Below are 27363 nucleotides of genomic sequence, written 5' to 3' on the forward strand. Positions count from 1 at the left end.
AAGTAGCAGAATTTACATTTATATTTCATCCACATCCAGTGGCAACAGGTGGATAGCACTAAGTCTAATGCACTCAATATTGTTTATTTGGCGAGTCCGAACTGCAGCGCTCATGACTCTCCCTCATTTACTTCAGTAAACAAGTTCTTAAATATTTTTCTCTAATTATGTCCCCTTTGGGACCCATTTTCAGGTGTTCTTCCTCGCTGCTGCCCTCTCCACCACGTCTTTTTCCAATACTCTCTCAAACGTGCCCTTCGATACAGCCAGCGTATGGGTTTTGCAAACAGCTGACCTTGCTTCGTAAATTTATTATTGAGCATTCTTTTTCTTCTGGTTTGGTTTGGGATTATGGTCAGCAGACATTGTTTAAGTGTACATTCCAGAGGAAGTGATATTATCTTATGGAATTTTGTCAAAATGTATTCCCAAGAAACAGACAGTTATCCATAGGACAATGTCATGTGAACTAAGATATTACTGTGGTACCACACCTCGGACGGAAGGATGTCTTGTCTGGATATATTTGTTAATTTTCACTGGGTCAGGATAAGTGTGGAGAAGTATTTAAAAAAGATCACTTTAAATTGCGTGTTACTCAATTTCTCCCTTATCAGAGTGCCTCTCAAGAGTCCTTGTCCAATCCCCATGCAGGGGAGGTGGTTTACCTGTGAGAGACACTCACCAGCACCCAATGGCAAAATCGGGGGATCACCCTCCCCCCCTTACGTCAGAAAAGCACCTAATTCCAATGGAGTGGCCTCCTCCAAAAACACACTATATCCCACGCGTAGCCCCCCCCGTTTCTAATAAATTGTTAGTCATCCCTCATGGTAGGGTATAGTTAACAAACAAGGATCTCTCATCTGGTGCTTTATGAAGTTAGGCACCCAAGTTTATATAGGTCAGCTGCTTACATCCTTTGTCAGGTGCCATTAAAGGACTTTAGTCTATGGAGTTATTTCCCCAGGTTCAATGTTCTCTGGCTCAGTTCTGTTCACAGAGGCTGGGTCCGTTCCTCTGAGCCGGGAAGGGTTCTCTGATCCTCTCTGCAATTCCATCTACAAAGTGCTATTGATTCTCTTGCCCTGTCATGCAGTCAGTGTCTCAGGGCATTTTCAATAGTGGGGCCAGTTTGCTTAATGCGCCCGTTAGGCAAACATCAAGTCAGTTAAATCAACAAGGAAAACTATTTACATATAATGTGTGGGGATTAGGAGGCTCTCTTTTGAAAAATGGCATGGCTGTGCCATTTGGTTGCTCTAAATTTCTACGGTTCTATATATTCCTTCTGAAATCCCTTACGGAAATGTTTACTTTTCAAGCAGTCTATAAGCTCAGACACCCTCTTTCTTTAAAAAAAAAAAAGAAATTATTGGTGCACATAGTTTAAACTTAATGTATAAAGTAGTAATCAGTGAAAAGTAACTAGTCAGCTTAATGGTTCAGGAGACAGTCCTCTCTAGTCATTTGCTTTTCAAAGTGGCCTGCTCAAGAAACTGACTGCGGTGCGGTGACAACTATGTGAGACTTCATCATGAACATTATTGGACTGTCACAGTCTTTGTTCTGCATAATGTTTCCGGTCCTAGCAGATTGAATATATGCGGAAGGGAGGTAGTTAAGGAAGGGAAGGTGTCTTCACTCCCCTAGACCCAGCAGAGAGCATGTGAGGAAGTGTGGTGGATAATTCTTTGGTGGCCCCTCCCAGCCTCTATATGATGGCTTTAGTAGGAAGGAGGAAAGAAAAGGCAGGTGAGTGAGTATACGCTCCTAGACATATATGAGTTAAGGATAGAAGATTCACTCCTAGACCACGAATGCCCATATAAGAGTTTTACAGTGATTGAGGAGTCTCCCAAAACCTTCCAGTGAAGTATTATTGAATTAGAAACGTCCTAAAGGTTGGCTAAATAAGCATTCATTTTCTGAGATGTTCTAGTTTTACTGTCTATGGCGGAGCTAGTCATAGAGAACCCTTAATCCTCACTTTCTTTTCAATGGAATGGTTGAAAGGCTTTCCCCTATTACTGCCATCCGATCGTAGAGACACAAACCTCGTTCTGTATCAGTGAAGATAATTTGAGTGCTGATCCTCGAAGAGATGGCAATAATTTTCAGTATTGGTACAAACCATGCCTTCTGCTTGTGCCTTGGTTTATGGGTGAGATTCCTCCATAAAGAAGATACAGCAAGGTTGTGTGCATATTTTCTGCTGCCATTTGGAGCATATATTTCGGTTCCATTTGATTTGTTCTCTTTCCCACCAATACATACACCAAATAAAGTCTTTATATGACATGAAGTATGAAGTCCTGCATAAGAGACCAACAAATGATCATAGTAAGAACGCAGTCCAGATGTATTGATAAATATTTCATTGGCAACGGGTGATATTCCTTTAGTAGGACAAACCTTTAGTATGCTTTACATTATTAGGGACTTGACATGGAACAGTTCCTCACAATATCTCTGTAGGCACTATGTTGGGGTATGATCTCCTTATTCAAAAGCTGATCTTTCAAAACTAGCTTTGTGCAGAGGTGTTTCTTTCACTTCAGAGTTGTCTTTATTTTCAGCTATGGAGACTTAACATACTGGTTACATTTTAACATTGTTGTTTTTCAGTGTCACAAGAAATATTACTTACCTTCATTAACACTATTTTGAGTTGCTACTCTATTTGAATGTAGATTGCTTCCCTTTTGAATCTCTCCAGAAGTTTGACTGGATCCAAAAACTCTTGCCACAACTCCTGTGCACCTGCAGGTGGATTTATGGACTTCTGTCGCGACTTTGTCCTGCCTCCAGTCCTGCCTCCAGTCCTGAATATGATGACACAAGCCACATTTAGACGCTACCCATGCTCAATGAATTCAGTGTATTCATTAGTATTTTCAGCAACCTTAGATGCTGAGCCTAGCTGATAGACTGGAAACATTGACAGAGTGCAAAATCTAATTTGGAACTTTATTAAATTATAAAATCCTACTCCATAGACTGGTTGCAAAGGAATGTCCAGTATCCATTGGAAAGGTTGTTATTAAAGTTAAGGGGGATAATTCTAACCCCATATTTATCTCCTTATGCATGGGTACCAAAGCACTCCCCCCTCCAAGGTGTGATGGGCCTGAGGATTGGAGTGTACACCAGGAAGTCTTCCTGGATTTAGTGGCAAAATAGCTTTCCCTGCATATCTCAGAATCAAAACAGTAATGTCTGGTGCAGGTCTGGCAGGAGGATGTCCATGGAGCTGCCTGACAGATATTCAAAACAGGGCATACTGACCTAGAGATGTAGTCTCAGCTTTTGGCTAATGCAATGAGACCTGAGGACCTCAGAAGGGTCCTTTTTGGCCAAGGCACGGGATAATCCATTGGAATATAGTCAGTTTCTTGACTGTATCCCCATTGTTCAGACTGGCAAATCCAACAAAACGTTGGTTGTCTATCTGGTACTCCTTACTCTTATCAATGAAGAAACTAAGGGCTTTCCATGGATCCAACTGGTGTAGCCTCTCCTCCTCCATAGATGGATGTCAGCGGTGGAAAGGACTAATGGGTAGCCTTTAACAATGCTCAAAGCAAAGCCTTGATCGACCAAACACAGCAAAAATAAAAGGGCATCAAACAACTTGGTTTGCAGAGGATCAGCTTGTTCGCCTCACACCAAGTGATATACTTGGACCAACAGCCCAAGTAAATTGATTTTGGGGAATGCTGGTGAGCAGCGAGAATGACATCCTCCTCCTCCGATGGCAGGCCAAAACAAAGATACCCTGCACCACCACCCAGTACAAACACTACTCATGATCTGCAAGCTGAGTTCATCCACCCTGATGTTGAAGGGCTTCACCAGCGGACTCACTGACAGAAATATCACATGAACATCTGAGCTTACATGAGCTTCCAGATAGAGGGCCTGGAACACCACTCCGCCCTTCTTTATGTAGTGCCACTTGAAGGTCATATTATTCATAACTACGTGTCCTTGATAAAAAGAAGACATTTTTAAAGAGCCAGGTGATTGGTGGGCTGCTCCAAAAGAAAGATATGATGGTGCAGCCCTATGGGAGGTAAGTGGTTTCTAATCTCCACTTAACCGAAGTGACTGACCAAACCAGAAGTAGATGCATCTGTGACCACTGATACCACCATTAAAAGTGAGGATTGGGATCAGACATCCACCATTAAAAATCCTGGGCTGCCTCAACGGAGACTTGAAAAAGACAGCAAGCATGGGGCACAAGAAGGATGCAAGCTCTTAAGAGACCAACTAGTCTCAGAATCTTCAAGTCTGGAACATTAGCATTCATCTGAAACATCAACATCATAAGTCAGGTATCCTGGACTCTCTGTTGTGGAGGGAACGCCTTTATGGCAGTTTAGTCTAGAATGGCCCAGACAATGACAAGTCCCTAAAAAGTTGGACATGGGACTTGGGCTTGTTGATGGAAAATCTCAGAGTAGACAGTAATGGCACTGTTGTCTGCAGGTCGCCTGAAACTAGCTGAAGCAAATGTGCCCTCAACAGCCACCTGTCAAGATATAGGAATAGTTGTTATCCTGACCTGCAAATATGGTCTGCGACCACCAACATGTCCTTCATAAGAAACCTAGGGCCTGAGGTCAGACCAAAGGGTAGTGTTAGAAATTGGGTTTCTGATTGGCTAGGGTATGCACCTAAGCCAGGAGGACCCTACCACTCTAGTCAGCGCGAGTAAATTACACACAAAATATAACCCATGCTCACCCCCGTTAGCTTGGCACAGAGCAGTCAGGCTTATCCTCAGAGACAATGTGTGGTAGACCCATGCAACACAAATCAGTGTCTACTTTGCCACTAGGCAACTGTCATAAACATAATAATGGGTGCAAGCAAAACACTACTGCCAACCATCATCGAGGAACACATTTTGGTGCATATTGTATCAAAAGGAACAGCACGCAGGATCCTGATTATGGAAGAATACCTTTGACCTACTACAGCTAATCAACCCAGTAATTCTGTGCATAATGTGTAAACCGCGAGGTAGTACTCATTGTCCTGATCAAAACAAGGTTAAAAATGGCAATAATACCATAAATAGGTCGTAAGGTATCCATATCCATTGAATAGTCCCCAAGCAGTGTTTTTCATGGTAGATACAATGCACACACTAAGATCATGATGTTATAAATGCAGTTATCACTTTTCTGATGTGCCTCGGAAACACAGTGAAGTCAAATCGTAAGAATGCAGTAAATACTTTTTCTGATATGCATGAGGTCAAAATGTTAGCAATGCGTGGTGTAAATAAGGGGCTCCGAAGTGACTGGGCTCCTATTAGGTCCTTTGCGGTATTGTGTTAGCGGCACCAGATAATCCCACGCCCCAGAAGTACCTGTGTTCCTATTAGAATTGGTGTGGTACTTCAGGGGAATCCCAACGATCCCAAGCGGGGATTGACAGTCGGTTTTCAGTGGCTATGAAGTGGTGGGGGAAACAATACTCCTTTCGTTACCTGGGGGGTTGCGGCTGCAGATGTCACTCAGGGTAAGTGTAAGGGCTGCCACCCGTGACACGCAGTACGGCTACAGCACCACCCCGAACAGTAGATTGGGGAGGCTGCGGTGATCTGTTTTCGCCGTTGTCTGCATCAACTGGGTTCTCTGGAGAGAGATGGGTGGCCTTAGTGATCTCTTCTCACCAGTCCACACGTCACCTTGGTTCGTGAGAGGCCGTAGGCAAAAATACCTCTCGCAGTGCTGCCTCGCAGAGGAGAGAGGGCAGGTGTGACAATGCTGGTCTGCCCGATTCTTCAGGCAGCACGGTAGGCTTCAGCGGCATGCCGCAGAGGCGGTAGTAGTACAACTCACCACAACAATCCAACCCCAGCGGACACAACTACCTGGTTGGCGCTCTGCAGAGGTTGAGGTGCCTGTCACAATCCAAGCGGCGGTGCACACACAGGCTTAGTCGAGAGAACAGGCATGGTAGCCTGCTTGTTGCCAATAAAGTCATTTAAGGCCTTTAGATTTAAAAAGCCGGGTGGGAGCAAGTAAACAAGCCTCTGGGGAGTCCTGGGGCACACAAAGCAGGCAGCGGTAGGCAGGGAGGCCAACACAATAAGGCCTTTAATGGCAGTTCCTCCTTGCAGTCCAGCAGTGCCTTGTTAGTCCTGAGTTAGGAAGCAGCTGGAAGCAGGGCAACATACAAAAAAGCAATTCCGATAAGTCCTTTGGGCCACCGAGCAGTAGCAGGCAGCAGGGCAACAAAAGAAGAGCAGCCCAGATGAGCCCTTTGGGCAGTCCAGCAGTCCCTCTGGCAAAGGTTCAGTCCCAGTCCCACAAGTGTTCTAAAAATCAGGGGGTTACAGCCCCTCTACTTATACTCAGAATGCCCAGCTTCTAGAAGGTGGGAGAAGGTTCCACACAGATCTGACCTGTTACAGGAATTCCCTTTCTCCTCTGCCCTGACTCCAGCCGTCAGTGGGGGTAAAGAAGCCCTTTGTGTGAGTGCAGGACACAGCCGATTCAGGTGTAAAATGCGTCCTGCCTCCCTCTCTCCCAGCCCAAGAAGACTGTCAGCATGCTGATGTAACCCTCTCACTCCTAACCCTTCCTGATGGATGGATGGCTGTCTGGGGAGTACGCACAAAGCGGAGCTGCCACCCTGCCCTAGACATGGATTGGAGCCATACTGTAAAGCACCAGAGTTATAAGCACCAATAAATGCCTACTTTCCAAAAGGGGCACTTCTAAAACAGTAATGAAAAATCCACTCACAGCAGTAAGCAGGATTTTTTTTACTTCTATTCCAAACATACCAACATGCCCACACTACCACTTATAGATCAGAAATTACCACTTAGACATAGAGAAGGGAATTTCTAATGCAATCCTATGAGAGGAGCAGCACTCACAGTGGTGAGAAACGAAATAGGCTATTTGTCACTACTAGGACATGTAACCCAAAAAGACGTATGTCCTTTTACACACATAGGGCTATCTAGGGCCTACAGTAGTGGTGATTTAGGTGTAGCAAAAAGGGAGTCTAGGCCTTGGCAAGGGGTTTGGCTTGCCAAGTCAGTGTGACAGTAAACTGTGCACGCAGGCTCTGCAGTGGCAGGCCTGAGACATGTTTGAAACACTACTTCTGTGGGTGTTGCAATCTGCGCTTCAGGCCCATTATTAGCATTTAATTTACAGGCCCTGGGTATATGGTATACCACTTTACAAGGGACTTACAGATACATTAAGTAAGCCAAACAGGTGTAAGCCAATCAGACCAAGTTTTAGGGGGTGGGAGCACATGCACTTTAGCACTGATTATCAGTGGTAACGTCCCCATAGTCTTAAAGCCAACAAAAAGAGGGTCAGAAAAATAGGAGGAGAAGGGTAAAAGGTTTTGGAATAACTCTGCAGAAAGGGCCATTTCCATCAGGTAGGATAATGAAGTTGTCTGACTCTGCTACACCATGAAGATATTTCGGAACATGAAAGTAGGAATACTGCAGGTCTAGGGAGATCACCCAGTCCTCTCAACCCAGACCAGCATAACGTGAGCTGGCTTTTTCATTTTGAACCTTTCCTCCTGGAGAAACTAGTTAGACTCTGGTCCAGAATCAATCTTAGAACACTGTCCTTTTTGGTAACCTGGAATTACCTAGAGAAGTAATCCTGGCCCCTGTCTACCTCAGGTACAATTTCAGTTGCTGTCATGTTAAGCAGCATCTTCAGTCCTTAGGTCAAAATAGCAGCACGATCCCCGAAAGTCCGAGCAAAAGCTTGAGGGGTGTGAGTTGGGGTGTACAAGAAAGGGTGGCCATAATCTTGTTGAACAATCTGAGGGACCCGGTTGTCCACGTCATAATGTTAGAGGGGTAGACAACGCTGCAGTTGGCCTACTGCTGGCCCCAATTGGTAGATGGAGGTGAAAATAAAGGTCCTTACCAACAGCAGTGATAAGGGATGAGGTGGTGGATGACTGCTGTTGCTATTGATGAGCTCTTTCCCTGCCACCATCCCTGGAACCGTGAAAGGGCTGAACTCGCTGATGAGTTGCTGGGGCTGACTCTGACAGTAGGAGTAGCCCCCTAAACAACCTCAGAACATCAGATGCTGTTAGTGAATTTTGCAATTGGCAATGGCCTCACAATGGACCAACCTGGTTTCTTGTGTTCTGCAACATGGTTTTCAGCTTCCTGTTCCCTGATAGCCATTGAGTGCATGAGGTAGCATTTGTCACAGGAATTTTATGCATGCTTGGTGCCGGGCACCAGATAAAGACGTCATGCAGGTCCGTGACATACATCTGCTTTTGACATGTGCAGCAAGTGTTAAAACCCTGTTGTTTTGGCATACATCCCTGCACGCTGCCAGAAAATATTAGACTCCATAGCATATAAAAAAAAAAAAATCAGAATAGCTAAGCTCAGTTATCCAAGTCGAAAGGCGTAAAAAAAAGTCAAGGGGAGTGCCGTTGCTGGTTCGTGTTGCCTTATGTAGAGTTGCAATAGCACTGTCTCCTAGAGGGTGGGGGCAATGAAAGAGTTAACTTTTGAGGAATCTGCAGTTAAAAGTATATTTCAGAAACCTATTTTCGTACTGTGTCTAGACTGCTTAATTGCCTTATCATTTATTTTTTTATCATACTGTTCTTAGTTGTCACACTGCAATTTGATCGTCTTCAGATGATCTGTGGATAAATAAAATCAGGCAAGTAGGAGTGTATCAAAAGACAGTCAAATAGAAATCAAGAAAGTACTAATTGCAAGTTGTCAACCTCTGCATGTGCTATCTGTATTAGAATTAACCCTCCACCTCAGAATACTTGCCTGTCAGCAGCTACATCAACATGGGTGGGGGTGATACCCAGAGCAGTATTTCTGGATCTCTGGGCAACCAGCTGGTGCACACATGCCTAAGTGGATCTGGGAAGGCGAAGCCCACCCCTGGAAGCCCTGTGCACTCCACGCCTATGGGTGAGGTACCTGCTGCAGTCCTCAGTGGTTCTGGTAGTGGGGACTTACTACCAACTCCTTCCTGTTCCTGGGGCCCATGGATAGAGTTCCATTAGGCATGTGGTAACTTACCTTTGGTCTACATTTGATTTACTACTAAATTAAATTCATTGGTTACTCAAAGGGAATTATATTCACAATAAGCTAAGGTACGAACGTGCCCAAAACAAGTGCAAATCTAGGATTGTTGCATGGAGTTTTCTGTTACTTAGAAGAAGTACGTTATCAAATCGTTTACTGAATAGCATGGTCTCTGTCATCCTGTCGGAAAGCTTTGAAACATCTGTGTCTCGAAATCATTCAAGAGCATTGAGATTGAATAAAATACATACAGTCAACACTAATGTCACTACAAGAACTGAACACCTGAACAATTCTGTCAGTACAAGTACAGTAGTGGCACATAGACTTGGAATACAAAGATAGCACCAAAGCAATGAACATCCAAGAGGTAAAGAAACCATGATCACAATAAACAGAGAGGATATAAACTAGACTCAACCAAGCTACACAGTATAGTGGAACAGGGACAGAGGGGATAAACTGGGAGACTCAAAGGAACCAAAGACAGGCTCAGGCTACATACTAGGGCTCTGTTGCCTGAGTCGATTCAGGAACTACTGTCACCTCCCTGAAAGTTAAGTAACTGGGCTGCCTTTGGAGCTACCTGACCCAGAAGAAGAGTAGCAAAAGCCCAGTAGAGATGGTACCGTACATGGAGTATCACTCTAGAAACAGGCAGCCTAGTAACCATAAGGACGTGCAGAAAAGACCCACAGTGAGTCCAGGTAGTGACTCTTACCTGCGAGCTTCCCTGTGTATTCCATCTAACAGATCCTTACCACACTGCTGTCCCCGAGGTTTGTAGAGAGCCCTGGTTATGTGACACATGGTGTACTGAGCATATATCTCCCCCTCCTCGTGGTTTTGAGTAACCCTCTTTTGATTCCTCAAGGTATCTGCATTACTTGTTTACTACTCTGGGTTGAACAGTAGTGACACTCCCCCTTATAAATTCCCCAGTTTTGGACAAGGGACTGTTTGATCGATCATTTCAACTTGATATGCTTAGACGATTCTCTTGTCACCTTCAATTTAAACCTAAATACCCTTGTTCGAATTGGATATCGCCTCATCTAGTATGTGCCCTGACATACAAGGGCCCCCAAATCCCTGAGCACGGGAAATTTGTGATCTCAGTCAGCCTTTTTTTTAGATGTAGGCCATTGATTTTGCAGCTGATGCTTGTTACTAAGTGTTAGTACTAAATTTCTAAGCTTACTCAGCACTTAAAATACTGACTTGTGACCAGTTTGTGAGACATTGGTTGAATCCTCAAAGAGCTTAAGATGCGCAGTGGCAGCTAGGACTTAGTCCTTAATCAGTGTCCAAGACATCATATAGAATTGCACATTGGAAACCTCTTTTTCCAGCCAGTACACCCTCTTAACTGACTTGAGTGCCATTCCTAATTTGGGTGAGATCTGTGGTGCATTGGGACACTTCAGGGTCCTCTAAGGACCACTGTGCTTTTGCTGTTAACCATTTTCTAGGTATGACAGAGAGACGTAGATTTTGCAGTAGTTTTGTCTGCACTTTGATTAATTAACTGAGGTTGCTTCTCCTGATCCACTCTTACGTTCTAATCCCAAAGAACTTCCGGAGGTTGCTGAAGTCTTCAAAAATCCTAGCTGTAGGATGACATTGGCAGTAGACCCATAGTTAAAGGTCTGTAAACGCCAGTTCACACCAAAAATAGTAAATCTGCACCACTAAAGGTATTCCTACATGCTGGCGTAGATTTACTGCTTTTTACAAATCGCATGTTTTCCCTGTATGCTTATGCTTACAAACCTGTTTAAAAATGATACTCTCCGCTATTTTACTCTTCTTGTATCTGCTCCTGTGCTGTACTGTGTCTAGACCCCACTTGAATTGTTGCTGCCAGGGTGCAAAGTGCAACAATATCATGATGTTATCCTGTTTCTGGCATCAAAGGAAAAGCATAAAGGTTTGCTCTTTCCAGAATAACAGAGTATGGCCGACATCGACCTGATGCCAACTTCCTGGGCTGTTGCATTAATTGCCCATTCAGGTTCTGTTTGAGAGGTGTCTGTTTCTCCCACCAAGTGAGATCTTTAGAATCTGCCACGACAATGCCCTAACTTGCATTACCACAGAAAATAAATGATAGCTGCAGCTGTCTGAAGCAAAGAACATCACTTTACTACCTTTCTTTAATATTGTACTATGGCCGTAAGAAAAAAAAAGATTTTCCCTTTGTAAAGTGCAATCCTACCTTCCTGTTAATTAATGGAGGGGCGGAATCCTGGAGCCTTTTATGCAAGGTTGGCACTAAGGTTAGAATCCAGCAGTACCAGGCCCAATTTTGTAAATTTTTTCCCCTCTCAGGGGAAATGACAGGCTCATATTTGCATCCATTTACCACCTGTTTGCAGCTAAGTATTAAAATATGGTAGCCTTTACCCATTTTCCAGAATTCCCACCTCAGGTGGTTTAATCATCTGGACAGCATGATTAGCTCAGAATGGCGAAGCTGTTGGGTCTCTTCTGACAGACCCATGTTGTGGTCAGCAGTAGTAACATCTCCAGGAATTTGGCATGGAATTTCGAAGTATAGTCCTGGGTTAGATGCAAAATCTGCTTACTGAAAGAATGATCCATGCAACCCTAACCACCATAAAGGATTTTTTAAATATTGTTCATTTTGTCTTACTTTGGAAGCGGGAATTGAAATTGACATCTGCTGACCTCTGCAAAAATAATCTGACATACTACTAATGTGAAAGACCCAAATACAGATATTTTAAGATACTGGTGCATGCCTTTATTTTATTTTTTAAAAACTTTATTTTGGGATTTTGACTCAATAGCATACAAGATACAGCAGCGCCCAGTTCACCCTGCCCCATGTGAGCCTAAAATAAGCATATGATAGGTTCCACCTCCTCAAGGAGGTCTATCGTTTGGAGGGTCTGAGCGTTTTACCAGCATTTCTGCCCATTCACTAAGTCCACAGTCACTTTATCATCACAGCAAGATTGTTTCACGGGACTCTTCGTCTGCCAGGTCCATTCCGACAACCCTTTTCCACCTATTCACCCCCACAGCTCCTGAACCTGGTGCATGTCTTTCAACATGTAAAAAGAATAGCATAATACCACAAAGTGTTTTGGTTGGTGGAAAGTGAGAAACAGTTTTACAGTAGCTTCTTATGGTGTACCTTAATCAATTTCTTATTTTATCTGATAGAGACTTCTAGTTGCAGATTCCTTACCTGTGAATTTCACCCAGGTGTCTGACTAGATTCAGAGAATTATTTGAGAAGTACCCCTGTAAGCCATTAGGTGGTGTCGATCGGCTCAACAATCGGCATTTTCTGTGCCGTAAATGACATTGCGGGTCCTATATAGGCGTGCTGACATCAGTACTTTTTCTTACTTTTCTTTCCACACCAGCTAGCACTGATCCGAAGAGAGCTACCCCTCACTCACTTTTTGACTGGGCTTTTTTTGACTTCTTGACTAAGATTTTTTCAAGTTTTTTTTTTGGTGCGTCGAAGATGTCAGTGAGAAAGATCAGGTTCAAGCCCTGCGGTTCCTGTCATAGAGCGATGTGATGGATCCGCACCTCGTATGTCTTTGGTCCCTGGAGCGTGACCACAACCCGAAGTCGTGCTCAGAGTGTCAGGTCATCCATCCAAAAGCTTTGAGGGAGCAGTCCCTGAAGCTGATGGCGGCCAATGTGCGACTCCACGGGAGTCCCGTCGAAAGGAAGGTCCCGGGAGCAGTTGCGTACTCCTCCATCGTTGTCGTCCCACTCCAAGTCCTCGGGGTGATCGGGTAAGTCGAGGCACAAGAAGAAAAGCAAGAAGTCAAAGCGTTCTTTTACTTCTCCTTATCTGTCAGCCGACGAGACTAGGGAGCATTGGCACTCTAGGCCTAGTTCCGAGGAGCCTGTGCCAAGGCTGGCTCCGGACCTCCCCAAGTTTCTGGGAGCCAGAGCGACCCATGCCCATCTCCAAGAGTTTTACGAGGCCATGCACCTAGTTTTTGGGGAGACAGATTCCACCGAAGTGCCTTCGGGACCCACGGAGACGGGAGGGGCCCCTTTGGGATCCACGCCAGCTGCTGCATCCTTGGCACCAAGGGGCACCCATGGATCAAGTCCTGGATCCGGACCAGCGTTGGTCCTACCACTCCGACCTTCCACAACACTGGTCCCGGCGCTTCGGGCACCGCCGTGCCGCCGATTCGGGAGGGGCCCCTTTGGGTTCCACGCCAGCTGCTGCGTCCTTGGCACAAAGGGGCACCCATGGATCCAGTCCTGGATCTGGACCGGCGTCGGTCATACCACTCTGGCCTTCCCCAATGCTGGTCCTGGCGCTTCCGGCACCGCCCGTGCCCACGGACGGCACCATCCCCATTCTCATTGCAGACTCCAACACGTAGCCGGATGGGCGTCGTATGACGCCGACTCTTGTGCTGGCAGGAGCCTTACCTCCTATGTCCGATTCTGAGCCACTTTCTTATGGGCTAGGTTACAGTGAGGAATGGGAGGGGTCGCTGGACTTTAGAATACTAGCTCCAAGACCCTATGGACTAGCGTACAGACTTGGGTGAGGCCAGCGGACTGGTTGCTTTTCCAGATACTAGCATGCTTTCTCCTCCTACCGCGGCTACGGAGGAGGGAGCTTCTTATTCATTGGTGGTGAGAAGACCAGCTTAGGTCTTGGACCTTGAGTTGCCTTCGATGGCAGTCAGGACTAACCTCCTGACAGAGGTGCTTCAGTCTGGGGCTTCCTCCTCAGAACCCATGGTTCCCTTTTATGGATGGCCCATCTGGTCCAATCCCAGCACAGGGGCTTGTGTAAACAGGACAGTTGCCCACTGCCATTGCCGCAGTGCAAGCCAGGTGATCCAATCTTTCTGATGCAACACCCCACCCCTGAGAGTTTGGTCATCCAAGCCTCCATCCCCGGATAGGGAATCCAAAAGTTTGGATAGACTTGGAAAGAAGATTTTTTCTTTCACTAGCCTAGCATTGTGGTCTGTGACACAGCATGCCTTTTGGGCTGTTATTCCCATACGCTGTGGGATATGGTTGTGCAAGTGCTGCCACAGGTCCCGTAGGAGGCCCGGGCTGTAAGCTCTCAGGCAGTTGCTGATGAGAGAGATGCAGTAAAGTTCACCATCTGTTGTGGACTAGACACGACCCACTAAGCAGAGCAGGTTTGTCGACAGTGGCCCAGAGGCACCACACTTGGTTGAGGAAGTCTGGCTTGTCAGGGGATACCCAGGCTACTTTGATGAACATGCCCTTTGATGGCACCCATCTTTTCGGAGACAAGGCAGGCTTTGCGCTCGAGATCTTCAAGGATTCCTGTGCTATGGCTAGGTTCTGGGGGCTCGCAGCAGCCCCTTGTCCCCCTCAGTCTGACTTTCGTCCCTTTGGTGGCTACAGAAAGGGTCTCCAATCCCGTCAATTCCTGGCCAGCCACGTGCTGTGCATGCTGCCCAGCCTCTGCATGGCTGAGGGCATGGGATCCACCTACCTCGTGGAGCAGGGAGCCAGCGGTCTGGTCAGTCCACCACCACCCCTCTGCAGCAGCCTCTGAGCCTTCCTAGTTTGACTCCCCATCAAGGGCCAATCGGAGTCCGGATTCGCCATCATCTGCTCGACTGGCAGACCATCACGTCAGACAGGTGGGTTTTGCAGATAGACCGAAGGGGCTACTCTCTCTTCTTCGAGACTACCCATCCATCCAAGTTACAATCATACGATCGGATGGCGGAGGATCACTTGTCCCTTCTCCGCAGGGAAGTTATGGCTCGCTTAGTAAAGGGAGCCATAGAGAGGATTCCTGTACCAGAAGTCAATCAATCAATCAATCAAATTTATTGAGCCCTACTCACCTGGTAGGGTCTCAAGGCGCTGGAGAAGTGTTACTGCTCAAAAAGCCAAGTTTTGAGGTGCTTTCTGAAAGTTAGGAGGTCCTGGGTCTTGCATAGGTTGGTGGGGAGGGAGTTCCAGGTCTTGGCGGTGAGGTGGGAGAAGGATCTGCCGCCGGAGGTGGTGCATTGGATGCGGGGGACTGTTGCGAGGTCGGCGGAGCGGAGCTGTCAAGTTGGGTTGTGGAAGTTGATGCGTTCGTTGAGGTAGGCCGGTTCAGTGTCATGGAGAGCTTTGTGAGCGTGGATTAGGATTTTGAAGATGATCCTTTTGTTGATGGGCAGCCAGTGTAGGGATCTGAGGTGGGTGGAGATGTGTTCGTGGCGAGGGAGGTTGAGGGTGAGAGGTGCGGCTGCGTTCTGGATGTGCTGGAGTTTTCTCTAAAGTTTGGCTGTGGTCCCTGCATAGAGGGCATTGCCGTAGTCCAGTCTGCTGCTTATGAGGGCGTGGGTGATTGTTCTTCTTGTTTCTACGGGAATCCATTTGAAAGTCTTGCGTAGCATGCGGAGAGTGTTGAAGCAGGAGGATGATATGGCGTTGATTTGCTGAGTCATGGATAGAGAGGAGTCCAGTATGATGCCGAGATTGCTTGTGTGGGTGTTGGGGGTGGTCCTAGGATGGTGTGCCACCCTGAGTCGTTCCATGCTGTCTTGTTGGGACTGAAGATGATGATCTCGTTTTTTTCTGAGTTCAGTTTGAGTTGGCTTGCTGTCATCCAGTTGGCGATGGCGAGGAGCCCGGTGTGTGCAGGTTATTCTTGGTGGTAGATGAGTTCCTCATGAGGGAGATGATGAGCTGGGTGTCGTCAGCGTATGAAATTATGTTGAGGCCGTGGGGGCGGATGATGCTGGCGAGCAGAGCCATGTAAATATTGAAAAGGGTGGGGATGAGGGCGGATCCTTGGGGGACCCCACAGATGGTCTTGGTGGCAGTAGACCGGAAAGGAGTGAGGCTAACTCTTTGGGTTCTTTCGGAGAGGAAGGAGGTGAGCCAGTCCAGGGCTTTGTGGCGAATTCCGGCGTCGAAGAGGCGTGTGCGAAGGGTTTGGTGGCATACACTGTCGAATGCTGCGGAGAGGTCTAGGAGGATGAGGGCGACGGCTTCGCCCTTGTCCAATCTGGTCCTGATGTCGTCTGTGCAGGCGATGAGGGCGGTCTCGATGCTGTGGTTTTTGCGGAATCCAGACCGGGAGACGTTGAGTATGTTGTTGTCCTCCAGGAAGTGAGACAGTTGTCTGTTAACTATCTTCTCTATGACCTTTGCAGGGAAGGGGAGTAGAGAGATAGGACGGCAGTTTGTGAGGTTTTCAGGTGCTGCTTTGGGTTTTTTGAGTAGAGCGTTGACTTTGGCGTGTTTCCAAATATCTGGGAAGGTTGAGGTCTCAAAGGAGCTGTTGATGATGGCCCGGAGCTGGGGCGCAATGATTTCGTTGGCTTTGTTGAGGATGTGGTGGGGGCAGGGGTCTGTAGGGGAGCCTGAGTGGATGGAGCTCATGGTTTTGTTGCTATTCCTGCTACTTTCTGGCACCCAAAAAAGGCAAGGGCCTCTGCCCTATCCTAGTCCTTCCATCCCTCAATCTCTTCATCAAAAAGGAGAAGTTAAAAATGCTCACTCTGGCCCATGTTTTATCTGCCCTGAACCCAGGAGACTGGATGGTAGCGTTGAAATTGCAGGACGCTATGTTTCATATTCCCATCCTGCCTGCCCACAGACATTACTTGCGGTTCGTGGTAGGCCATGAGCACTTTCAGTTCACTGTGCTCCCCTTTGGCCTTACCAGCACCACGTGGGTGTTCACCAAGGTGATGGTGGTGTTCGCAGCTCATCTACGCAGATCAGGGGTTCAGTATTCCCCTATCTTGACGACTGGCTGTTGAAGGTGGGCTTACCTCAGGCTGACATAGCCTACCTCCAGACTGCGGCGGACTTCCTACATTCACTGGGGTTTGCTATAAGCATGCTCCCTTTCATAGGAGCTGTTCTGGGTACAGTGCAGTTTGGGGTTTATCCTCCCGAGCAGTATGTCCCAGATATTAAGGCTATAATATCGATGTTTCAGCCTCTATCCTGGAATTTGGTGAAAATGACTCTGAGGCTGGTAGGCTTCATGGCCTCCTGCATCCTGCTGTTGACACATTCCAGGTGGCATGTGCAGGCTCTGTATTGGGACCTGAAGTTCTAGTGGGCGCAGCATCAGGGCAATCTCCCAGACAAGGTCCAGATCTCAGATGGAACAGCGCAAGAAATGCAGTGGTGGTTAACAAACCGCGATTGGGTCAGAGAGCTGATCCCTCTCCCCTCCCCAACCAGATCTGACATTAGTAACAGACAAGTCACTCCTGGGATGGGTCGGCCATCTGGGAGAGGTGAAGATCAGTGGCATCTAGTCTCTGGAAGAGTTCGGACTCCACATCAACCTTTTGAAGCTCCGTGTGATCCGGCTAGCACTGAAGGCATTTCTTCTTTCTGTCGGGAAGATGGCACAGGTGTTCACAGACAACACCACCGCCATGTGGTACTGCAGCACGTAGGGTGTGGTGGGGTCATGGACCCTTTGTCAGGAGGCTCTGCACCTCTTGATGTGGCTAGAACAGCAGGGCATATCCCTGGTGGTTCAACATCTGGCAGGATCTATGAAAGCCGGAGCAGATGAACTGAGCCGAAAATGTCTACTGAATCACAAATGGCGTCTCCATTCAGAGGTGGAGCAAGGTCTCTTTCAGCAGTGGGGAGAAACCTTGGTTAAATCTGTTCGCCTCCACAGTCAGCAGTTTTGCGTGTTGGAGTTTCAAAGGTGGGGCTCACTGGGAAACGCTTTTCATTGCGAGTGGAACTCAGGGCTCCTGTATACCTTCCCGCCCATACCACTTCTCCCCAGAGCTCTGAAGAATGACCGGGCCAAGTATTCCTTGTGGCTCTGGACTGGGCACTGGATTGTCTGGTATCCCAAGCTGTTGAGCATGCCCATCAATCGTCCGATCAGACTGCCCCTTTGGGATGATCTTCTGTTGCAGTAGCAGGGAAGGGTTCTACACCAAAACCTGTCCACTTTCTGCCTTCTTGCGTGGAGATTGAGCGCTGACAGTTAACAGCTTTTGACCTTCTGTCCTGAGTCTGTATTGTAATCTTGGCAGCCAGGCGTCCCTCCACTAAAACAGAACATGCCTGTCATTGGAAGAAATTTGTGGCATGGTGCACAGACAAGTCTGTTGACCCCCTTTCTGCCCCTCTTTCTGAGGCCAGGCTGTTGATCATGTCTCCGGCCCAGCAGGGCCTCTCAAAGGTTATTTGTCTACAGTTTCTGCTTCTTTGAGGTTCCCTGACCAGCCTTCTTTGTATAAGTCCCCTATAGTATATAGGTTCCTTAAAGGTCTTGCATATATGTTTCCTCCGTCCCCATTCGTTATGCCCCAATGAGATTTGAATCTGGTTTTGACATTTCTGATGTCCACTCCTATTGAACCTCTCCACTGTTCTCCTCTCAGGCTTCTCATTTTAAAAACAGCTTTCCTTGTGGCCACTTCAACTGCCCACAATGTGAGTGGTTCTACCTTTCTATCTATCCTGACAAAGTGGTGCTTTGCACTAGGACCTCCTTTCTGCCAAAAGTGGTTACCCCCTTTCATGTAGGCCAATCCATCACCTTGCCTACTTTTTATGCACCCCCACATTCCTCTAAGAAAGAGGGGGGAGTCCACCACCTGGACCCAAAAGAGTGTTGATTGACAAAAGACTTCCAGGTGGATGATCAACTCTTTGTCAGATATGTGGGTGCAAAGAAAGGTTGGGCAGTGCAGAAGCGGACCATCTCCAGATGGGTCGTACTCTGCATTAAGATCTGGTATGCACTGGCCAAAAAGCAACCCCCTGAGGGTTTGCGTGCTCTTTCTTCTAGAGCTGCAGCTGCAACCACAGCGTTAGCACGCAGATGTCCAGTACTTGATATCTGTCAGGCGGCAACGTGAGCATTGCCGCACACATTTGCCAAACACTACTACCTGGACAGTCAGGTCCATAGGTACCGGTACTTTGCCCGCTCGGTCCTGCGGGACTTTCTAGACCCACCTCTGAGGATAGTATTGCTTGGGTATCTATTCACAGGTAATGAATCTGCAACTTGAAGTCTATCAGACGAACAAGTTACTAAGCTTATGTAAAGTCTTATCGGTAGAGATCTATTCTAGTTGCTGATTCCTGATCAACCCACCCATCCTTCCCACTCGGCAAACTGATTTCTAGGGACAGGGACTCCCATTTAAGTGCCTTAGTTTTGACGTGCCATGGCTCTGCGCTTCTGGCGTGGAAAGTCATAAAAAGAAACTGACAGCGTGCTGAGGTGAAGCCTATATAGTACCCGTGACATCACATCCAGCGCACATGACGCCAATGACTGATGCTGAGCCGATCGATACCACCTAGCTGCGCACATGGGTACTGCACAGAAAATTCTCTGGCTCCAGTCTGACGCCTAGGGGAAATTCACAGTTAAGAAATCTGCAACTAGAATATGTCTCTACCAGATAAGACGTTACCGAAGGTAAGTGACATGTGCAACAATACGCTATAATTACTTTGTATAAAACATCAGCTGCAAAATGTTTTCATAAATATACTGCAAGAACTTTATCTTCTCTTCCAAGTCCATATTGCAAACATTTCACAATGCACATAACATTCAAAAGCATAATTTACGTTTCCTGTTGAAGAAGGGCAGCCAACAGAATAAACACAACAGGATTTTATTCTCTGGCCAACTCGTTTCACAGATGGTGTCTTCCAATTCTTCAGGCCTATCTAGGCAGTTCCATATTTTGCAACCAATTGGCATTCATACTGCCATTGTGGGTTCCAGCTATGCAGTTCTATTGGCTGTATCCCTGTTAACTCCGTAACAACAAAATACGTTTTTCGTGGAAAATTAAAAAAGAATGATGAAAAAACTACAGATATTAAACTAGAGTGAATTAATCTGCTGCTTGCTTCGAGTGACTGCAAGCAGTCATTCCAGGTCATACATTCCCCCTATTTATTTTCCAAGAATATCATTGAATATTATGAGATAGCCATAAAACCTGGATACTTTCCCAAAAATCAAGCATTTGAAAACTTTAGAACAGTGAAGCTTATTGCAAAAAATGCATGTTTCAAGTATGCAATTAAAAGTCTAGTGTATCATATTTTGTCACAGGTTCTCAAATGGTTATGGCATGTGGGGCTCCTCTTCTTCAATTAAGCAAACACCTCAGGATGTAACCAAAAATTGGAAAACCTTTGATATTCTGCTTCTGGGCACTAATATCCAGATATGTTTTAAGGCATGAACAAAGTGGCAATTGCCCAAGGTCCCCATTTTCAAGGGACTCCATGACAAAGTAATCTTTTGCTCTTTCTAATTTTATTTATCTAGACCCCGCTCTCCCACTATATGTTCTCTATCTCTCATTGTGGCCCTCTATTCCCACTGTCATTTCGTTGATTTGAAGCCCTGGGTAAGATATATTTCATCTGTTTTTGTGTGATACTGTTTTTGAAAAATGTATACATATTTTAGTATTATTTGGCATTATTGGGGCTTGAATTAGCAGCACATGGGTAACATTTCAATTTGTTCTGAACAGGGAGCCCCAACATTCCTTAAAGTGAGACTGCTACGACCGTCATTAGGACCCGGTTAATTGCAATATGTGCAGTTACTCGTGTTACCACACGTATTGCAGTTATACGTTTTGTTATAAATATTAGCAGGTAAAACCTGACAATGTTTATCAGGAGGGAAACTGCCCAGTATTTGCTGGAGCATGCCAGTTTTGGGTGTGGCATACACCAAAGTCTGGGTGTTATTCCCCAAAATAGTTGTAATAAACTGGTATTCATCTCAGTTGGCGACGTCAGATTTCATCTGGCATGAAAAATATGACCCCATTTACTAGGCTGCTCATAATGAGGGGCCTAGATATTGATAGGTGAGTGGTAGACTGCTAACTCCTCATTGGAGGCTTATGAGGCTTTTTCTGAAAACAGGTCTTTCATTTTGAGCTCAGCTTCTCCAAATTGACTTTTATAGTCCAAGTTCATCACATAGGAAGGTAGAAATGCATCCCCCTCGATGTCAGTACATTGGGCCAATCCTCTCAGTTAAGGGAATTCTTACAACTGCACAAATATGGGGATTATAGGTTGGTATGCCTGGGTGGAGGCTTCTTACAGACAAAATGCTGCTCTGTGAGGCATGTAACACCTCAGTTTTGGTCACTGTTTAGAGTTTGCTAAAAGACAAAACTGGCTATGATGGGTAGTTTTCATTTGATAAATATCGTAGCTGAGAAGGATCCTGGCCTCTTAATGAGGGATAGTAACCCTTTTGGACTATGTAGATGGACAGTTCTTATACCACGTCCTGCTTCTTCTAGTCGCATTATCTATCAAACCTGACTACACAGCCCATATAACATTTTGTCCAATGCCCTTTGATTGCTTCAAATAAATGTCCAATTGTTTCTTGTGTTGATTTTAGTAGCTGGTTGAAACATGCAGGCATTGTTCTTGTCCATTATCTTCACTTCGGTAGTCTCTTTCCACTCAGACGCCAATGCTTGCATAGTTTTGTTTTAAGCTTCCGGACTGCTGTAGCCAGCCCTTTCTGCACTCTGTTATCATGCTCACCTGCCCTCCTAAGAGGTTAGAAAGTCCTGCCTCCTTCTGACAGTTCCCAATTAGTTGGGATGGAGACAGAGCAAGGGCTTTAGGGCCAGATGTGAATGAAAGAAGGCTGCAATCTTAACGAACCGAATTGCAATTTCGGTCCATTAAGAAATGCAGTACTCCCTTACCACCTGTACAAAGGCCTAAACACGGTCTCAAAATGCGATTTGTAGCCAGTTTTGCGATTCCCTAAATAGGAAATCGCAAATAGGGATTTTCTATTTGCAATTTTCTAAGCACATGTACAAAGCATTTCGTAAATGGGAGATGGGCATTTTGGAAATGCTAATACCATCGACTCCAAGTTGATGGCAACCATGTGCAATTAAAACAAAATTCACCCAAAACGCATGTTTTAAAGTGGTGTGTAGCGAGCACATGCCCCTAGGGCATTGGTGCACTTTACATGTGCACTACTTTTTTTGTGGTGCATCAGTGGGGGGCCATCAAGACCCTTGGTCTTGCATTTCCTAATTTGCGATTTCCTATTAGGAAATCGCAAATTTGGACATGCAAAACCTTTCGTACCTATGGGCATATAGGCCTATATGAATGAATGGTGTAGCATTTCCTAAATAGCGATTTCCTAATAGTGACTTCTACTCTGTAGGAATCACAATTAGGAAATCTGTATTTTTGTACATTGCATTTTGCATTTCCTAAAAAGCGATTTCTTAGGATTCAATATTTAGGCAATGCAAAAACAGAATTTCGTACATCTGACCCTTAGAGTACTGAAATTATTATTAGGGTGATTTTTCATTTCTTGGTATAGAATTTACTTTAATGCTGTTGTCGCAAAGGAGTCTGAATAAAAGGAATGCCGTTTACAACATTAGTACTTTGCAGATGATATCCAAAACTCTATAAGGGCTGAACCAACACTCTGGCAATGGTTTGTGTGTTTTCAGAGGTAAGGTGGAGGTTGGATGATTTTTTACTTGCATATATTCTCTAGTCCTGCATTACCATTTTCACAGATGTTTAAAGCTTGATGCCACTTCATACCCAGTAGGTCAGATAAGGGTGCAAACTGCATTTCCTGGTGGTACAATTTACTTGAATTCTGTTGTCACAAAGGAGTCTGAATAAAAGAGTTGCCATTGACAATATTAGTACTTTGCAGATGATATCCAAAACTCTATAAGGGCTGAACCAACACTCCGGCAATGGTTTGTGTTTTTCAGAGGTAAAGGGCAGGCTGGACTATTCTTTATTTGGATATATTATCAAGTCCTGTATTACCATTTTCACAGATGTTTAGAACTTGATGCAACATCATATCCAGTTGATCATATTAGGGTGCAAACTGCAACCTAAGACATCAGAGTTCTTTGCAATCAGTCTAGGCATCCTATACATAAGTGAAGTAAATATATATCCATATGCATAAACCAGACTTATTTCATGTCTCCAGACCATTGAGCTACTTTGATTACAGAGTTACCAGGACCTTACTTTTCTGATTGTTGTGGCTATTTGAACTGGGCAGGATTTAATTTGTGCTGTAATCTAAAAGTTGGGCATTTGACTTGAATTGTTGTCAGCATACGTGAAAGGGAAATTTATGTGTACAACTCATAAATACCCCAGGCAAAATAAAATCATGCCAGAGACATTCTTCCGCCCTTTCAACTACATTTTATTTGATCTGATATGGTGGGTTGAAAAACAAGATTGGGCTCACATTGAGGCTACAGCTGACGAGTCTGTGGGATGAGGCTGGCCTGCTACCCCTCATGGTAATACTCTGTATGTTGCAGCTCTGTCTAAATGTCTGTATCTGTGCTCTGCTCATTCACTGTTGGGATCACAAGAGGACAAATCTACTGAGCGGGGTATGTGTCAAATGAACAAAAGAGGCATTTTACCTTAAAATACTAGTTGCTTTTACTTTGGAAATGGTGTTCTCAGGGGATCTGCAATGATAGTCATAAACACTGAATAGTTCCACCCTTGTTTGGCGATCTATAGTATGTCTTCTTAAGTGTAGGTGTTTGCCTTACTTTGGGAAGGCCTGCAGAACCTATAGGAACAGTCTACATTGATCAAATTTTCCAGACTGTACTAAAAGGGTCAATGTACACATAAATATATATTATTTCATGCTGGTACTCTGAAAAAATCAGCTTAAATCTCTTTCACAAATCCTTTTTCCTGTGTAGCCCTACAGGCTGTCATAATGTGAATATAAAACAGCGTCTGTGCCTTTAAGGACCCAGGGACCACCAATATCCCATCATGCCCCACAGGTGCCAGTTGCTTCAGTTCTTTTTTCCTGCTCCTGTTGACAGGATCTTGGAGCACTGAGTTCAGCCTTTTTTTTGGCTTTTTCTCTTCAAAAAATCACCAGTGGAGTTTTGTGACAACAACTTCATTCGACGTTTTTCATCTCTTCCTTACATTTTCTGACTTTTTCTGACAGAAAATTGTGGCATTTTGTCAAATAAAATGCCTTCCTTATTTGACAAGTGCTTTGCCTGTGGGAGAAAGGTCACTTCAGACCCTCACTTCTGTATCATTTGCCTCACACAGATCCATAATCCTGACAAATGCCAGCACAGCAGAACGTTTTCAAGGTAACCCTGAAGAAGGGAGAGAAGATTCAAATCCATGGCACAGAAGAGCGATGCAGCGCAGTTTGAAGGTGGAACATCAGAGCGAGGAGAGGGTCTGTCCTCTACCAGGGCTCTTCTATCTGCTTCTTAAGACCCCAGGGGAGAAAGGTCCAAAAAGAGAAGATCAGCCCAAAAACAACCCTGTTCCAGGTCAACATTAATTAAGAGAATAGATGTAGAGACGGGGTACTGCACCTACTTGTTCACCATTGGGGGCTGGGTCGACGTCGAGGAAGAGGGAAAGGTCAACGTCGAACCTGGGTAGGTTGACGTCGAAGATACTTACTCCGTCAAGAAGGTCGACGTCTAGGAGTTTGTTGACGTCGAGGCAGAGAGATCTATCAACATCAGAGTCTGTTGACTTTGAGGTGTTTATAGGAGGTCGACTTTGAGAAGTGTATCGACGTTGAGGACATCACAACTTCAGGAGGAAGTGGAGAGGCATTTCTAGACATCATTCCTATTATTCCACTTCTACAGGAAGATCTTTACCAACTCTTATCAGATTTGCCACCACCGCAAATCTCCCCGGTGGATGACATCACCACATTCCAAGAGGTCCTGGGGAGAGATCCGTGAAGCTCAACATACCGATGTCCATTCCAACACCTTCCACATTGGTTATATTTGAGACGCTTCACCATTAGTCAGGGTCAAGGCCTCTTCTTCCATTGGTGCCAGGTCATTTAGAACTAGCCTTGGGACTATATTTAACTCCAGCCTCAACTAAGTCTGCTCCAGGAGGATTTCCAAGAGGTCGTCAGTGAGGGACTGATGGTCTCCAAACAGATCATCAGTGCCGCAGATTCCTCCTTGCTAGCGGTGCATGGATCCTGTCATGGGGTGACATTGCACAGGCAATCCTGGCTTCGACTCATGGCCCTCAAACATGAATCACAACAGAGAATCCTGAACCTGCCATGCTCAGGATCCACACTTTTTGGCAGCCACAAAGATGATGAGATAGTTTGGATGAAATCCGAACTAGAAACTCTAAAGACAGTTAGTCTGGAAAGGCACAAAGAACAAAGAAGGCCTTACAAGCCCTAGCAGCTGCATTTTTATTCCCATAGGGTTCAAACCCCTCACTGGTATCAAGGTCACCAGCAATCCTATCAGCAGAGGCGTTAGCAGCAGCAGTAAAAATAAGCCTAGCGGGAGAAACAAACAACAGCCTGCTTAAGGGTGGAAAGCCCACAGCAGGCTCAAAACCATGAATCTTTCCTTCCCCCTCTTCCATTACCCACTCCAGTAGGGGGAAGCATTTCTTATTTTCTGGCGGAGTGGCTAAACATCACAAAATACGCCTGGGTACTGAATATTGTTCGGAATGGGTATTGTATCAGGTTCACAAGTCCTCCAACGAATATACCACCAAAGCCATCCAATCAACATCTGCAGATGCTGCGATCTGAAGTCAACATCCTTCTCCAGAAGCAGGCACTGGAGACTGTTCCTCTCAAACAACAAGTAACAGGCATCTACTCTCAATACTTTCTGGTAAATGAGTTAAGACTCATTCATGACTTGACATTGGAGAATAAATTAATTAGGCGAGAGAAGTTTCAAAAGCTGGCACTGCATCAGATTTATCCCCAGTTACATCAGGGAGAATGGCTCTGCTCGATAGACCTTTAATATGAGTACTTCCATATACCGATGGCCAAGAAGCATCACACGTTCTTGAGGTTTATGGTGGGTCAAGACCATCATCAATACAAAGTGCTTCCATTTGGCCTCAGGTGAGCACCCAGAATATTCTCAAAGTGTTAGCTGCCCACCTAAGGAAACATTGAGTCTTCGTCTACCCCTATCTAGACAATTGGCACCGCAAGGCGTCGACTCCTCAGGAAGCCAGTCTTCATTACCAGTGGACAAGCAAAGTCTTTCAAAGATTAGGGCTCAACATCAACTACGCTAAGTCAACGTCTACTCCTGTTCAGACGCTGCATTATTTGTGGGCCTCCATCAACAGCAGTCTAGCAAGAGTGTGTCCTTCGGAAGAGAGACTGTTATCACTCCATCTGAAGTGTCACTCTGTCATGAAAGCCTCTCATCTCCCGATGAGAGCAGCGTCCTCTCTGCTTGGCTTAATGGCTTCATGCATCTTCCTATCTCTGAATGCCCGTCTCCATACGTATTCTCTTCAGGAATATCTTGAGGATCAATGGAACCAGCTCATGGGCAATTGGGAGGAAAGGATCATACTCTTTCCCTCCCCCCTATGCAGCACAGTCTCTGAAATGGTGGGGCTGTCCAAAGAATCTGCTTCAAGGAATGCCCTTTCATCAGGATGTTCTCTCCCAGGCCATAGTCTGGGGAACGACCATGGATCACCTTCAAATCCAAGGAACATGGTCTCAGAGAGAAATGACATATCACATCTCCTCGAACTCCACACAGTTCACCTGCACCTGAAAGCTTTTCTTCCATCATTCACAACCAGATCCCTGCTTGTTCAGACGGACAACACAACAGCGATGTACTACCTCAACAAGCAGGTGGGAACGAGATTCAGCCCTCTATCCCAGAGTCCCAAATAATCTGGAAGCGACTCATAGCCAGAGACCTGAGGATCACAGCAACTCATCTTCCTGGTGTCCAAAATGTGCAGTCTGACTCCTTGAGCAGAGTCCTGCTGGAAAACCACAAATTGGTCCTTCACAACAATGTTGTGCAATACATCTTCAAGCTGTGTGGAGCTTCACACATTGCTTTGTTCGCCACCGTAGAAAACAAAAAATGCCCAGGCTTCGCCTTGAGGTTCTCCCAACCCTTGACTCTGGGAAATGCTCTATAGATCAACTGGTCTCACACATTTATTTATGCTTTTCCTCCAGTCCCCCAATCCCATCAGTCCTCGTCAAGCTGTTCTACTGGAGAGCCAGGATGATCTTGATTGCTCCAGAGTGCCACGTCATTGATGGTTCACGGACCTTCTTCACCGGTCAGAGTGTCCACATCTCAAGCTGCCATAGAGACCAGATCTTCTAACAAGATTCGGAGGCCAGATGGTTCACCCCAATATCTCGTCCTTGAATTTGGGAGCATGACTCCTGAGCTAGT

General features: G+C 45.7%; 1 protein-coding gene across 1 annotated transcript in view; it reads left to right on the top strand.

Annotated features, from left to right (window-relative positions):
* The window catches only part of VPS53 (VPS53 subunit of GARP complex), a 693920-nt gene that overhangs the window by 535563 nt on the left and 130994 nt on the right, over nucleotides 1–27363 (top strand). The gene's annotated exons all lie outside the window — the stretch shown is intronic.

This window comes from Pleurodeles waltl, chromosome 3_1, assembly GCF_031143425.1.
Source record: "Pleurodeles waltl isolate 20211129_DDA chromosome 3_1, aPleWal1.hap1.20221129, whole genome shotgun sequence".
In the NCBI taxonomy this organism is placed as follows: Eukaryota; Metazoa; Chordata; class Amphibia; order Caudata; family Salamandridae; genus Pleurodeles; species Pleurodeles waltl.